This window comes from Plectropomus leopardus, chromosome 15, assembly GCF_008729295.1.
Source record: "Plectropomus leopardus isolate mb chromosome 15, YSFRI_Pleo_2.0, whole genome shotgun sequence".
Taxonomy (NCBI): domain Eukaryota; kingdom Metazoa; phylum Chordata; class Actinopteri; order Perciformes; family Serranidae; genus Plectropomus; species Plectropomus leopardus.
The window spans coordinates 9,886,449-9,901,900 of record NC_056477.1 but is presented as its reverse complement, the minus strand read 5'-3'; the positions used below and the strand labels follow the sequence as shown (position 1 = coordinate 9,901,900).

General features: G+C 39.8%; 1 protein-coding gene across 3 annotated transcripts in view; it reads right to left on the bottom strand.

Annotated features, from left to right (window-relative positions):
• The window catches only part of chrm3a (cholinergic receptor, muscarinic 3a), a 108,616-nt gene that overhangs the window by 67,525 nt on the left and 25,639 nt on the right, over window positions 1-15,452 (bottom strand). The window lies entirely within an intron of this gene.

The window sequence follows — 15,452 nt, the reverse complement described above, 5'->3', positions numbered from 1 at the left end:
GTGCCAATATTAGCTCTACAAGCATCTGCAAGCAGGAGTTTTTGTCTTTTTTAAAATAAAAAAAAAATCACGTCTGTAGTAGTAATGTTATTTCGGCTGTCAGAAAATGCTAACTATAAGAGAACTCGTGACGTTGTGTCATAAGTATTTTCATCACCAGAAAATGCTTGAATTAGCTGAATACTAATATCAGCATGCTAAAAGGCAAATGTTTAGCAGGTATAATGTTTATATAATGTGTGTACCAACACACTATAAAAATAGTTTTGAGATATTTTAATCTGGATCAAAGTGATGGAGTGACCGATCGACTTCCCTTCAGCCACTCCACTAGCATGGCTAACAAAACAATGTTGTACCAATAACAAAACTTAATGATTATCCAAAATATCGACCATCTGTACTATTACTACTACCCAAATACTTCATATAGTGTTTCACAAATTGCACATTATCCAGGAGACTCACAAACTTTTTTTTTTTATACCACTAGAGAGGTATTTATTATGTACTGAGGTTACAGTGCTGCCTTTGTTGCTGGTTGCTGTTATGAATGATGTTGTCTACCAAATGGCATCGTGGGATATTTATGCCTGCATAGTATCCAGTGATTGTATATTGCAATATTTCACTGGAAACAGTATGTTATTTATGCACTGTATAATTCACTCCATGCTAAGATTTCAGACATACTAAAAACTCTTAAAAAGTTTAGCATAATAAATGGCATCCAAGTGTGGTATTTCGGGGAAAGTGTCAGTGTGCAATGTGTAGCACCATCCAATCAAAAGCAATCAACTATGTAAACAGGAACTCACTGCAGCATCCCACGCTTTAGTAAAACTTTCTTATATTATAGTTTTTTTTGGGGGGGGGCACTATATTGTACTTCTTAATTCTTAAATGAAGGTGTTACTTAGTTCCTTTAATATATGCACACATGGAAAAATATATGTGCTTCTGTTGTTTTTCTACAGTTACGAATGAGTGGGAAATATGTGATTATGCTAATTAAGCCTGCTGTTATTAGGTCATTATGAAAACATTCGTGTTTTGTTATTTGAGTTGCGTTGTGTTACTTTTGTGAAGTGTAATTTTAAAGGTTTAAACAGCATTTAATTAAATCAAGTTGTTTGACTGAGTTATCTACGTAACAGTGCTGCTAGTTACTGGGTGTTTGCATGGTGCAGACCGTTTGAGTTGTGATGCATACATGCCCACTTAGTCAGCACTTCTGTTATAAGTGGTTCAACTATGAACTTACAAAGAGCTGCTGAACCTCTGCATGCATTATGCAACACTAAAACTTGTGGTGAAAAGAACCACCTGGTCACTTCCTGCGGATTACACGAGGCACACAGGAGTCTAAAGCCCAACAACTAAAACATGATAGGTTGGACGGTGCAGATTAAACACTGCAAATCTCACGACACTTTCCCTCACAGTCCAACTTCTCTATTCCTCTTAAACAGAGCCTCTTATCTCACCCAGCTATGGTCCAATATAAATCTACTGGCAAAGCTCTTCAAATTTATTGGCCGAAAATTACGTTGATATCACCTTTCCCTGACTGTTTATCCTGCCCTGTGAGTGCAGCAAAGCGAGAACTACACAGAAAAACTGCTCTTGATTAATGTCTTTTGGAATTTATGTTATATGACTCAAATACCCAGTGTCGGGTTGATTTAGGAGCTGCAAGTCCTGTTAAAGCATAATAAAAATGAGGCTCAAACTTCATTGACTGTTTGCCAAAAGACGAAGAATGTTTACTGCTTCTGATACAAACTATCAAACACGTCAACCTTGCAGCAGATACTTCACCCAACCATGGTAATGCCTTAAAGAACTTAGTATCTGATCACCTGCTTGTAAGGGCTTTATGAGAGCCTCTGTGCCTCAGTGCCTTACAAATCGCTTTTTTTGATGAAGTGATGGTGCGGAGGAGTGTATATTGTCTCCAGCTGTAACTCTGCATACAGGAATGTGTAGGAGCAAAGCAGTTTGTGTGTGTTTGAGACAGAGAGGTGAAAAGACAGAGACATACAGGGAGACAGTAAGAAGAGGACAGAGAGTGTGAGTTTCCTATGGTTGAACCGCAGCTGAGATTCAGCCAGGGTCATCCTCTTAGTTATGACATGCATGGAGCCAGACTGAGCCTCTCACTTGGACACTCTCCATCTGCTCCCACTGATAAGGCCGGCTACTTCACGCAGCAGACAGACATCACAGCTCTGTATTGTGTGGATCTAGTGTGATTAAAACCACATTTAGATTTTCCTGATTTTTGATAAAGAAGACAGTATTCTCACTTATACACTAAACACCTTAATAAAAAGGGAGGGGCTTCAATGTCAGCCACACTTGGTTTGAAGAAAATGTTGGCAGTGTATGTTTCTGTTAACCGTGGATATGTTACACTTGTACATTTCATCATATCAACATTTCTAAAGAGGCAACAAACAACCAAACAGGTTGTTTTTTAGTTAGTCATTAGTTTTTGATTAACCAATATTGTGTTTATCATATACTATATTTTGAAAGACAAGACAAGATGTTTAAAATCAATCTGAGGGCCTGACTTTGAACGTGACTGTCCTATGGAAGGCAGAGCCCTTGTTGAAGAGTGTGGATGTCATTTTCTACATTTACCAGGATACCTGACTTAAATAAAGACATCTCTGGTCTAATTTTTAATATTTTCAGATGCACTTTAAATATGTAATGATGTGCGGGGGTAATAACAGTCTCTACACAAGCCACTGTAAAGCAGAGGAGGCACACTGCAGTTACACCTATCGCTCAGTGGAAAAATATTTCACTAACCGGCCTTCCCAGCCATAAAGGTGGAAAGGGATATTCTGTTAATAGGTTTATGCATGTCAGCTGGGAAACTCAATTGCAGGCTATCAAAGAGGCCTGAAACAGCTTAACCCAAGTAGGACCTTAACCAGACTGCCAACAGTCCACTTATTTTTCTTCAGTGTCTGAAGCCTGTGTAAAATTGGAGAGAGGCAAGTGCAACTCACCGACCAGCAGCAAGACCATTCTGCTTTCCCTTGATCACCACCCCGCCAGCTAGAGCTTGCTTTAACATCTCAGAGAAAAAAAAACAAAAATATATCCTTCTGGCAAATCAGTGAGGACACTTTTTTCCTGTAAGCCTTCTGTTGTAGTCAGAGAACCACATGAATTCAAGAATAGGGCTCAGTAAAGGACAGCAGCTCTAACAGAAAGAGAAATATGGGTGATAAATACAGTATGGGTGAGACATTACTGTTTATAGAGATTAGATAGGCGCCGTGTTGGTGCCAGTCTTAAGCAAATGCATGATGATGGTGACAGATTATATAGTGTTTAACAAAGTGGCAATAAAGTAATGAAGAGTATTATTTGCTGTACTGGGAGGATGGTTTGTTTTTTTGCAAACAGTAACACGCGATTCTGCAGTTAAAATGACAGAGCTCTGTATGCAGATTACATTCTGTACATGACTTTCAGCTCACATATCAAATAAATTGTGCATGTGTGCATCACCCTAACAGAAACCATGCTCCTACATCAATAACCCACAGACACTTTGACAGCAACCTGAGCACAGACACAATGTTTTCTTCATTATACGATCACGTTGTTAAATGAGGAAATCTATGAGCCATCTGCTAAAACACTGCCACACACACACAGACACATACACACATACACTCCCCAGCGGTCTAGTAAAGAGGCTATATCCAAAACTTCAATCAAATGGCCAAACTCCAGGCAAGCTTCTGTGACGCCGAGAGGTTCACGGACTGATCACCATAACTACAGCTGATGAGCTCAACATGAGATGCTTCCTGTTAAATGAGCCTTAGCCCATGGAGGTGAACCAATTGGCAGGAAATGAGAACAAATTGATTGGGAAACAGATGGAAGAGAAGCAGCCACTATGAAGCCCAGGAGGGTGTAAAGGAAGGAAAGAGATGAGGGGTGAAGATAGAAATGAGACAGAGGGAGCGAGAGTGCGCCGTCTGAAATACAGTTAAGGCCAGAAAAAAAAACCTATGACACATGAATATAAAAGCTTAGAGCAGAATAAAGCGATTTCCACGTTAAAATCAATGAACACAGATTTATATTGTATCACTCCCAACTCTTCAAATACCAACACTTGATCAGCAGCCCTACACATATCACTATGACACCTATATCAGAGGAGCAGCCATATTTTGCTGGCTAAGTTTCACTACGACTTGTCAGAGCTGGTGATCAGAGACAAGGTTTATCTAAAAGCAACACATTAATCGCTGTTTGATGACATAGTCAAGCTGAAGGCTCCTGTTATCTATTGCAGTTTACAAGCAGAGGTTTGTTGGTTTGTTGGAGAGTTGAAGCTAAGTAGGTAAGCTCAAGCTACAGGCGAGCAGCTGAGGGGCGGGGCTAATTTGCATAATCACAGATCCACGCATACAACGGTGTGCAGTTACACCGAAGCCTTTCAGGGCATGGATTTTTTCATAGGGAAAAACTTCTAAATGTGTTATTTGGATGAACACAGATGAGTTTTTACTTTAACTGTGACATTCAGATCTGTCAGTAACACACTGAAACAAAATCTATCTGCTTCAAGTCAGACACATTGAAAACGATCTGTAACACTGTCAATTTCTATGTATTCTTATGTAATCTTTCCAAGAAACAAGACACAAGAAAAAACACAGAGGCCTTGAAAGTTTGCCAAAAGCAAAGCGTTCTTGCCCCTCACATTTGTTAAAAGACATCATTCTAAAGAGTTCCGCGCAGAGACAATATCTCCGCTGTCACAGCCAATTTTAAGACAGATTCAAGATTTATTCAATCTTTGTTTTCAGACCTCAACATTGACAGCACAACGGGTCCTACTGACCTCACAAAAAACTCAATAAGCACCAGACAGTTGCCGAGCTCTTCAAAGGCACAATCTGTGATCCAAATATAAACACGTGGGTCACCCTGCCACCAAAATTCAAAAGAAACATGCAACACACTCTCACACTGACACATCTTTTAATAAATACTAACTCTAGACAGCAACTAAATCAAAGATATTAATGCTGTTGGAAGCTGTTCTTCATCATTATCAAGATAAATCCTCAAGTGGCATATGTGGATTTAGCCAGAATTAATATGGTCAAAAAAATTAAGGATTTAGCTTCTGGATGACAGCACAGACCAAACACAAACAAATAGAGCTTGTACTACTGCAGATTTTTATTTAAGTGTTTGTAAGGATGGAAAGTAACTTAAATGGTACACTACAGAGTTTGTGACCACTCCTAGTACTGGAACAGATATTTTCAACAAGCTCCCCAATTTGTTTGTAATATGCACATGTATATAGATGCTATGGATGTTACTAATTTACTAATTAACCTCTTAAGCTTTAACGACTAAGAATTTTGGCTGATTATTTCTATCAGTAAAACCATTCAAAACAGTTTGCTGTTCAAAAACTTTTTCCCTTTTTTCTTTCTTTAAATCTTATGTCGCCATGTCCCTTTTTTATCATCCAGTGTCTTTTCTTTAAATTCGCAGGCGAAACACTCGATCGGCTCAGCTCTGGATGAGTGGATTAGCTGCCTCAGAGGCAAGTAAGAGCTAACTTTTAGTTTTGGTTAAGTTTCACTTTCACCACGTCTACTGCTCCATTTGATACCAGAGTACACTCTGAACTCCATAGTCATCAATAACCTAACAGTATATATATTACTAAGGAGCTCCTAATGAACGGTGGAGCTCAAAAGATATAAGGTTATTACATGGCGACAGATGTTTTAACCGTGGCTGCCCAACACAAATAAATGAACATGTGGGAAACACTGGCATCTGAAACTGAGCTGTCCCAAAAAAACTTACTGACACAGAAAATGGCTCAACTCTAAATAAAATAAATGAATAAATAAAATAGATTCCCTGGAGCATGCAAATTTGTAGCAGACAAATTTTTCGCTACTCCACTGACTGACAGCTAGTGCTGCTAACAGGTAAAGATGCAGCAACAAAAGCAAGGAAGACTGGCAAACATGGATTTAGACAATGCTTGGTATAAAATATGCAAAAAATCAGCTTTGTGAAGGAAATGGTCAAAATTCCACACAGGTTACTTTGAATTCTGTCTGGCCTTTATGTCTAGGTCTGCTCTTTTAGCACAGTTACACAAGATGGTTATGGCTTTGGCAACAATGACCCTGTGATACAACTGATACCACCATTGAAAATAGCTTATTGTGTGCCCAATGACCCGTGAAATACCCTGTAATACCTGCAGGGTTGATATAACATCTACCTCTGAATGGCCACTCAGATAAAAACCTTTTGTTATCAGGGAAAATGACACATGGCCGTATTAATGAATTTACTGTGTTGAATTGGGGCAGGAAAACACACACACACACACACACACACTTCCCTGTGTTAATCTAGTTGACTTCACTCAGTTGGGGTCACTAGATTACAATCTGTCTTGTAGGACAGGATATGAGAGCTTCATATAAATCCTTATATACTGTATGAGGGTACGGCAACAAACTCAAAATACCTCCCCTTCACTCTCTGAGCAGAGAACTAAAATGTAGAGGCTGATGGTGTCAGGGTTTAATATAGCTGCATAATTTTCTCTGTCCAACTAAAAGGCATAGCTGTCATTATACACTCTTTAAGGAATTACATTAAGAGAGCTATATAAAAAATGTGAAATACAGAATTTGGACCTTGGTGAAAAGCTCTCAGGATTGTGCCTCCTCACTGTGAATTACCTACAACTTCAAAAAAGTCTCTGTACTATAGGATACTTCATGTCACAGTTGAATTGAGATGTGCCGTCTAACCGCATGTCTCCAGCTATTAACAGCCTATTGATCCCGATGAGGTGTCAGACAGATCTGAGGCACGCCACATCAAATTACAGTCAAATCTATTCATATAAAGTGCTTTAAATAAACAGGTTGTTCGCAGAGTGCAAAGTGCATGAGCCATCAGTGGAAGGATGGGACTTGAATAGGTTGAGGGTAGTTATTTGCCCAGAGTGTGAATTAAAAATCAGAGCGCGGTCTCCACATCATTAACCCTTCGGAGCTACACTGACCTTAGATGCTCATTTGATCTCATCATGTTTTGGTGAGTGTGGAAGTGGAATGGGGTGAGCGTTGTGGGGGCGCAGCTTTGATGTCGTAATGCTAAATTTCTTTTATCTCTCGTGGAGCGTTTGAGAGCGGGCCGGCTGTCCAAAAACTCAATTAGAGCTAGTTTGAATGCAAGCTGACAGCATAAGAGGAGGCGGAAATCACGGAGGTGCGAACGACACGGGGGAGGGGGGGAATAAATGCAACTCTTAGGACAAATGGGACCACAAACTGAGCAACACAAACAAAAAGAGCACAATTTAAGATGAAATCTGTTGCAGGGAGACTAATCTTGAAAAAGAATTTTAAAAAATCAGTCAAACCACCTCTGCATCTGGTAGCAAGATGACCAAAGCACAGCCTAATTTCTGTTTATGAGCTGCTCCGAATGTGTGATACCCAGCTGGTGTACAAACAAGCTTTTTATTGAAGTTCATGTTAATGGTTAGCATTGTGTTTGATTGATAATTGAAGGCAGCTTGCTTGATAAATGATGTGTATCCTTGCTGCACAGAGGGAAATTCCTCAGCTCATTTAGCTAGCCATCATCCGGGACTTCATCACTACAAACACCATAAAGTGGCATAAAAGAATTCAGAAAAGCTCAAAGCTCTTAGCGTGCGCACTCAGCCAAAACTGCGTGGGTTGTTTTCTCCCCCCGTGAAGTGTATTGTACCTTAGAAACAAGGTGGAAAGAAGAGTGGGATTGTGATAAAGTAGGAGGATGGAGGGCATGACAGGAAGAGGAGGTGGAATATGTGTCTTTGCATCTGTGTGCTGAGTGTATGAACAGGACTGGCAGACCCCCCTGCATTCTTTCATGACTGTAACAAGATGCACTGCAGCTTAGGTGAGGTGGGAGGAAAGAGGAGAGAAGGTGGGAAGGAAGCGAAGCAGAGGCACGGCTTTTTACATTTGGGCCTTCATCTCGCTCCTGTCATCGGTCATCAGAAATGGGAGAACACGACTCCCGAACACTGCTCTCCATTACAATTTCATTTAGCTCAGGACCGGCTGAGACTTGAAAGAATGAGAAAATACAGAAGGCTGTATTACATTGTCCCAAAAAGAGCGACAACAATTATTCATGCACAAAGGAATTTAACTGCATTGTCTCAGAGCCAGTACCAACAAAAGAATATTCGTGGTTTGCAAATAAAGATGGTCTTCCATCAGGCAAAAGCTATTTCTATCCTTCATCTACTAATAGTCATGAAATACTTCCTGTGGACTCTGACGTCCAAAAAAAGGAGCAAAAAGTAGGCAAAAGGTCGACGCTAACGACATCAGGAGAACAAACTTAGAAAGCTCAGGCTCCCTAATCAGAGCACTCTGTATGTCTCATACAAACAAACATACAGATGAAGACAGTCTTTTCTCACCCTTCGGTGAGGCTCACTGGGGTTTTTTTTAATATACTGCGGCCATAATTCGACATGCATAATGCTGAAAAGTGTTTGTGTTTTCAAGCAATCGCTTCAGAGGGAATTATACATTTACCAACGTTGTGAAAACACGCTCTTAGAAATCATGGGAACAACATCTTTTGTTTGCCTTTTCACAAGTTATTTGTCCAGTTTGACCTTCTAATGCTGCACAAACAGTAAGTCATAAACAGTCAGTGCAGACCCAGGATCTCCACCGAGATCGCATATTGGAAAATGAGCAATAATGGAGAAGAGATCTGAGATTGTGCAGGGAGAGAACCCATTAATAATAGAAGAACCACAAGCAAAAACATGTTGAAAAAACACACAACTTCGGAGTTATACTGAAAACTAAAGGACTCTGGCACGTAACGCTACCATCAGATACAGAGCAGTGTGCCGTCTCACACCAGTGTTGAAGGAGACAACAGGTAGCCTTCACTTTTTTGCAAAAAGCTGCAGTAAACCAAACTTATGACAGCTGAAGGGCCCCTGCCGCAGGAGGTGACAAAAAGAGAGATGAGCAGCAGCAGCTAACCAGTCTTACTGCAAACAGTTTCTCCTCGTGACCACTGAAGGGAAAACAGAAATGAAAAAGAGAAAAGGATTTTAAATCTGAGCCCTGCAGCTGCTGAAAATAAAACCAAGGAATACGTTTTGAGAATACATGGCTACCTGCAGTAATCTTCGGAAATTGTACACTTTCTCTATTTCGAAAACATGTTGCTGCAACAGAAGCAACATTAACTTTAACGTTGCACTCGGGAGCCCACAGATGAGTTTAAAAATATCAGCAGAGAGCTGGAAGTTATTTGGGGTATCTTGAGTTCCTTTAACAGAATTACAGGGTTTATCTTTCAGTCTATGATTTATTTCATTTGCAGCTGCGTCATTGTCCGGTGGGATGCCAACGTCCTTATCTGTGAGGCACAATTTATTATCCAGTGAAGAGATGATGCTGAGGTACATGCTAATGTCTCCAAAGTAACAGGGTATTAATGGGAGATTTTGGAATTGCAATCTAGATTAATTAAAACACTTTACATCATCAGAGAGACACTTTCATTTAAGTTATTGACAGTGTCTCATCTATTCGACTAAAATGCTTCTTCTGTAGTTTTTGTTTCCAAACTTTTAGGTAAACTACCCCTTTATAGACACCAGTCCTACTGTTCTTAGTGTGTTCATTTGAAAACTTAAATTAATACTTGATTTTATAAAGGTGAATATTGTTGGAAGTTTTTCATACAGTTGAATTGCTTATCGTAATTGGGGTGGCAATAGGACATTTAACCATTACCATCAAGATATACTATGCAGGATACAAAACTTCACTTCTGATCCACTAGAAGTAAGTGTGTTTGTGTGTGTGTGTGTGTGTGTGTGACTGGTGCTGGTCCATTAACATATTTATTACCTTTTCATCAAATTTAGCTTAGCTTGTTTGCCGCAAGGACTCTGACATCTGCCTATATTTTCCAGGGTGTTCCTGGGCACATCATGAAGGTGGAGTAAAGGACTTTATAAAAAGGTGGTGACCAGTTGCCAGACTGCAGAAGGAATCATCAAGAGGAAGCCACAAAAAATGCAGAAAAACTCCAAAATGAGAGTAAATCTGGGGTTGGCTTCATAGACTATAAATAATTAACGTAGCTACCATGACATCACCCACTGGTTTTTGGAACACCATTTTGAAGCTGCAAGTTTGGTGCTTTGGCCAGTGCTGCCTTGTTTTTTGGGAATCAGAAGTGAACATATTTGGACGAGAGGTTGGACTTCTGAAGTAGCTAGGCGTGCATCTGACTCACAGACAGTAGCAACGCCTTGCAGACAGTCTGTCATTCAAAGCGGTCCCTACCTTAAATATGTGTAACTCTGAGCCTCAATAAAATGTAAATGAGTAAGTTATAAAATAATTCATTGCTCATACAGTTGTCATGACTGTTGAAAGAAGCTACAAAGACCAAAATCTTTTTTTTTTTGTACCAGGCTGTAAACATGTTTATTTTTGTTGTAAAGTTGGCTATTTTTACATGGGGGTCTGTGGGGATTTACTCTGTTTTGGAGTCAGCCTCAAGTGGCCATTCAAGGAACTGCAGTTTTGGCACTTGCGTGTTGGCTTTATTTTTTAGCCTTGAAGGTTGCTGATTGGTTGCTTTCATTTTTGCTGGCAATATTGTTTACAAACAGTAACAAATGATTCATGCATAGTTTACCTTTAAGCATGTTATCATCCAAACATTAAATAGCATTAAATATCAACAACAATGAAATTAAGTTAGTTCTGCAGGTACAGTATGTGGTTATAAACCAAAATATACATTTTTATTTTGACCTGATGATGGTGCTAGAGAAAAGGTTAAGGGATCTCATAAGTTATCACAGTTTATCCTGCAGGGGACACTAACATGTGGACTAAATGTTCCTTAAAGACACCAATATCAGTGTTAGCAAGGCAGAATGGCAAATGCACAAAGCTTGTTCCAAAATGAGAGTGACTCTGAAGTTGGCTTTCACTTTCACCGTTGACACTGTTTACAAATAGAAGCCGGCACTTTCTGCAAAGTGAACTTTTTAAGCCATGCTCTTTTCACCTTCCACAAAGTCCTCTTTCCTGGTTTTCATGCACTCTAAAAGACGTTGCAGTCACGTGTTATATTATGGATGTTTTTTTGTAATTTCTCTCCCTTTTTTTCCAATTAATTGAGTTACGCTACAATGCTTCCACATTTCCCTTGGCTACTGCAGAAATATCCCCTTGGGCACAAGTACCACTGGTTGGTAGCCGCTATCCTATAACACAGAGCCTGTTTATGGTTTGAGAGGGTACATTATTTAAAAAGGAAAAAAAAACAAATTAGCACCTACAGCAATGCTCTATCACCCACTGTGGAACAGAAAATCATCTGTTGTTCAAAGTCTGAAAATACCTGCAGCACAGACAAACAGGAGGTCGGGGAATAATGAGTGACAATAAAATTTTAAAAATGCAAAACACAATCAAAACAACACGCATCAGAGGGTGCAGCGTAACAGCCTTATTAGAAAACACCCATCCTGTCAACACATAAATGGAGCCATAGTTCGCTGTGTGGAGTGAAACAAATATAAAGAGGCTCATGCTCCTGCACTTCTTTGTTCCCTCTCTGCTCTGCTGGATCAAGAGTTAATTCTGCTCAGAGTGACTGTGGGCTGCATGTGACAGCAGTGAATTAATGATTCATTATGCCAGTGTAAGCAAATAGGGAGCCGGTGATGGAGGAAAATGGATTTACACACATCCAACGCCAACCATGACATCTTCTCAGCTAAAAAATGTTCACGCAGAAGAAGTTAAAAGCAGCACTGGATCGCAGAACCACAGGATTTTATGTACTGTTCTTATCCTCACTTTTTTTTTTTTAAAAAAACCTACTTCTTAAGAAATTTGAAACCCCAAAACTTCGACATTCATAATCATTCATTATAAATGTGATATATTGCTCGCTCAGCCTGGGGCTTTCTTCTAAATGAATTTTCCGTTTGCTTTTCATTCAGGCCAGTCACTTGAGTCCTCACTACATCTCTGCCTCACCATATGTTCAGAGGTACAAGATGAAGAATAACTGCAAAAAAAAAAGTTAGGACTCTGTTGAGTCTGCAGGGTGCTTGATGCTGCAGAGGACATCATGAAAATTTGATGGTTCATGTCGGAAATATTTCCCAGTTTGCGATTATTAATGCAGAAAAAACTGCACAATTGCAGAACGTGTACTACATGCATATTCCATTAAGAGACATGCCGCTGGTCTTACTGATGATGTGCTTTGGGACAGTTTGTGTCAAACACATGAGTATATTTTTTCTGGTTCAAAACTTGTGGCACAGTTAGTATAATATGGAAGCTCTTTTCAGGTTTGCACATGCGAGTCCACAAACCTCTTAATCTCCTGTGTCCACGGATCACCTCAAGGCTGTGAATTCAGCCGAGCATCACAGATTAGAGTCTGGCTTCTCCAGTTTCTATTTTAGGGAGAGAGTTGTTCAAGTTCACAAGTGTTATATCATCTCTTTCTCCTACCTTTCCCCATCCTGCCTTTCCTCTCTTTCTTTGTCACGACCCAAAGGAATAGCACGTGTGAATTGTTCAATTAAGTCAAATTCATATTTAAGGCGACCTAGGGGCTTGTAAATCTCCAGTGCTCCACATGACCAACGCTTTTTTTGTCCCATCATTTTTTGTAATGTATTCAAAATCTTCAAATCAGAAAAATAACACTGCATCTCAGTACCGATTATATTAAGTATACCAGAAAAAAGATTTAGTCTGTCCCAATATATAGAATGTCAAATGCAGTATGCCAAAAATACCGAGCTGTCCTACTGCATCCGCTCGCATTTTGCAGTATGCAAGCCAGAATACTTTTCCAGTTATTGTGACCCACAATCGTCTGCTCAGTGCAAGATATGTCACATTGGCTGAGCTGCAGGCACATGACAGAAGCCACAATGATGGATGACAGCACATTTAGGTGCAACACCTGTTCCTAACATACAGCAGGCGAGTGACTTTGGGGGATGGAGCGCCAAAATTTGTCCAGACAAACTACAGGCAACAACAACATTTAGGGAGACTAAATCCTGTCCTGATCAAGCCTAAAAAACTACTTGATGTTGCTCTGAAACTAAGTTGGTGGTGCCAGAGGTTTTTAAAGAGCTACATGTTATATGTGCACACACCACCAGGAGATTTAAAAAGCAGCTAGCAGCAGTTAGCAGCTAACTCAAAGAAGAACAGCAGCTGAAAATGTCTGCAAATTGGCAAAACAACAAGGTCTAGGACTTACTTACTCTCTGTGCAGAGGATGAGATCAATAGCCTTATGACAAGGATGGTAAAGGATTGTTCTTGCCATGTTATGCCATTTTTATTGTTCATGCCAACGCTTATGTTGTATGTTACGACAGAGGCCAAAGCTGTTGTATTACACATTACGCCCGTTGTGCGTCTTTTGATTTCGGGATGCTGGCATGCTGTCTAAAATCACACATTGGAGTGTCTTAACGCAGCTGTTGTTTGGTTCTGTGTAAACATGCAGGGGTGGAGTAAAGAAGGGACTTTTTGTAAAAAGGGTTACTGGAACAACAATGTGATGTTTGCTCATCACATCATGTCCAGTGACTTGTGTTCATAATTAATCCATTCAGATTTGTTAATTTTGCACTACAATTGCAAAGGATTGATGTGCCAAAGGGTCAAAGTTCAAGGCGCAATGTTATGGCGCAGTAGTATGTCCCAATATGCATACTCCATGCAACAGTACTATGTGAGGGCAGCTGCAGTACATACTGAAAGTATAAAGTATGCAATTCAAAAGGCAGCATCTAATAAAACATCAGCAGATGCTACAATTTTTCAAATTCCAGAGACATGAAGTTTGAAATGAATGGTCTTTTGAAAGACATATGAGCAGGTTAAACATGGAGCCACTGATGTCTGGAGTTTTTATGGATGTACAGAGGCCATCTGCATATGCCATTCTGATGGATGAGGTGGGGGCAGAGATCCAATGACCTCGCTGTTTGACAAGTCTTGTGTTAGGTTGGGCCCTGTCACTTCCACTGACTGATGTTTGCATTGAACACGAACACACCCGTACAATCTCAACGACAAGGCTCCGTTATTGGCTGTGAGAGATTTTGTCTGGAGGGTAAAAGCTAATTAATGTGAAGTGTGCATAGACTGGAGTATTTCTATCAAAGATAAAGTTGAGCAAGAAGTAGAGTAGATGTTGGGTGTAAATAAATACTATAGTAAATTTAAAAACTCAGGAATAACAATGCCCCAGTAGCACTCTGCGAGCAAATACATTCAGCGCATATTAAGAGACAAAGGATGTCTCATTTCATTTGCCTCCAGCCCTCAGAATTATGTTACTATGAAGGAATTGATTTTATCTCAGACATCCAGACCTCCAAAGACTGCAAAAGTCAGCAGAAGTGAATCAAATAAGGCGGTAAGAGATTTATTAAAAACACACAAAAAAATCTCCTAATAGGGACGCACTTGATTCACTAACAATACGACATAATTAAAACTTCTTTTCATACTTGTTAGATACTTGCACATTCTATCATTTATGGCAAACTGTTACAATAAGGAGGAAAACTAAAACAACATCCTTACAGTGACAGAAACAGCAATTATTTTTCTCTGTGGTATTAAATTGTTCCAGCTCAAATGGTGGGGAAGTAATGATAACAAACTTACGTAACTATGCTGAAAATGTTTACACTTTGGCAATAGTGACGCTTTCCAATTTTATTCTGTAAAACAAAGAAAAGTGACTGAAGCTCCAAGGGGAAATGTCTGCCTCAGATGCAGCCATCTGCGATGTGCATTGTCGTTTTTTTCATGGCTTTTTGAATTAAAGAGACAAATGGATTCTTATTCAAGCTCCCAGTCTCTTATACACCCAGTTAGAGTAACACTCAATTAGGGAGCTACCTGTATTATTGTCCGTATGTTGAGAGGAGGGTCAAACACACAAACATCCTGCACAGCCTGTTTGACGGGTTTCTACAGGAAGCATTTAAGTGGAATTCTGCCTAAATCAGCATATCCTGTCAAAGCTGCAGGGACAAACAGCAAACTGCACTTAAAGAATTATCCGGTAAACAGCTACAGCTGAAACATCTGCCCGCACAATTTGTTCCATTTAATTAAATAACCTGATTAGAACGATATGACCAACTGAACAACTATGTTTTAGGCATTTTGACAGATTTCTCATTTCACCCTTCAGCAGCTCGTAGACGTATTCAGCAGAGACAACTGGCGCTCCATAAAACTGAAAGAGTCAAAACATACGCGTCGAGGAATCTCGACTGTCTGGAGTCTCTAG